Raw genomic sequence first — 1,543 nt, forward strand, 5'->3', positions numbered from 1 at the left:
GTGCACCCCTCAGAGGGATCCCACCAATCAGATTCCTTGCGCCTTATCGGTTTACTCAACCGTTTATCCACACACAAGTCAGACTCCTTGGTCTGTGTTTCAAGACGGGTTGAATGGGGACCTTACAGGCCAACGTTTGCAATGTGCAGTTGCCGACCTGGGTTCGTGGTTGGAGTGTCTAAGAGCTATAGGGTCCGAGTGTCCGAACGCACGATGGGCAGTAGCCGTGACAGCAAAGAGAGTTGAGTTAGAACCACCACTTGATGTGACGTCCATCGACGCAGACTCATATTTAGGCCAGCCACGAGCTCGAGGTCCATGAGAAGCTAATATCCGTAACGCAATGATAGCGCTCCCCGTGATTAAGGTATAATACGAGGGGGTGACGCGATGTGTGAAGTCCAGGCAGATGTGCCATCGGTCTAATGGATTTGGGCATAACTTATGTTCAAAGACTTGATGGTTTATGGGATTCTGAAATTCACACCAAGTATCGCATTTTGCTACATTCTTCATCAATATGAGAGCCGAGACATCCGTTGTTGAGAGTTATTTTTATTTATAAGAGTACCACACATCACCCCGATGCACGCTGCAAATGGAGCGCGAGGGGTAGGCTATCAATTTAAGTAATCCTTGGCACTTTTTGCGCCAGGGTTCGTTAGTCCCCTGATGCACTTTTCAAGGTTTGTCGAGAACATAGAAGCTAATAAAGATCCATGCCCACTGCATCTAACATATTTGATAATTCCATCCGTCACTCATGGACCACAACATTTCATGACAAAGAAAGAAAGTCATAGGACACGAGGGAGGCCTTTTGATTCACCCTGCGCATGAAATGCGAGAGGTAAAAGACAATGGATTAAACTTGATAATGCTTGGGTGTTAGGAATGCAACACAAGAAACTGACTTAGAGCGAGCCTAAATCATGTGTGCCTCATGAATGAGATGTTATGGGAGTCACGACATTATTGCTAAGCAGGGATCCAGCTTAACTGCACATGCCGAACATAATTCACCTCCTGTGCATCCAAATGCTCCATCGATGCATGCCAAGCATTGACCCCAACGCCTAGCAATAGATGTTGTGCGCTGCATCCTATGCAAATATTTCAAGGCTAAAATAAGTCCCACTTGATGCGATATCCCACCCTTGGAGGGAGCAAAGGTAATGAAGATGCATTGAGGCTTGTGCATGGGTGCCTCTATATCCGCCGTTGGTGCTCGATGCAGATTCAACTTGGCCACATATATGCAGTGTCTAGAGATTGCCCCTATTGCAATTTCTAGAACTCACCGCATGCATAAAAGAACCGCCTCATTCAAAATCAAACTCCAACAGCCCCATATGTTATAGCACATATAAGTTCTAGAATTACTAAGGTTGTCCAAGTCGTAAATACCATCAAATAAACTATGGCTTATTTGATATGCCATTTGTAGTTACTTTCCTAGAGCATACGCCTAGAGCAACTTTTAGAACTCATTGAACGTACAAAAGCACTGCATCATCTAAAATCAAATGCAAACAACCCCATC

The 1,543-nt window shown here is 45.0% G+C and overlaps 1 non-coding gene across 1 annotated transcript; it reads right to left on the bottom strand.

The window, feature by feature from the left end:
* Window positions 1-395: 395 nt before the first annotated feature.
* LOC124892951 lies at window positions 396-551 on the bottom strand. Its single transcript, XR_007050478.1, has one exon. It is a non-coding gene; the product is annotated as a 5.8S ribosomal RNA (ribosomal RNA).
* Between the last annotated feature and the right edge of the window lie 992 nt (window positions 552-1,543).

The sequence above is a fragment of the Capsicum annuum genome, unplaced genomic scaffold, assembly GCF_002878395.1.
Source record: "Capsicum annuum cultivar UCD-10X-F1 unplaced genomic scaffold, UCD10Xv1.1 ctg52403, whole genome shotgun sequence".
In the NCBI taxonomy this organism is placed as follows: Eukaryota; Viridiplantae; Streptophyta; class Magnoliopsida; order Solanales; family Solanaceae; genus Capsicum; species Capsicum annuum.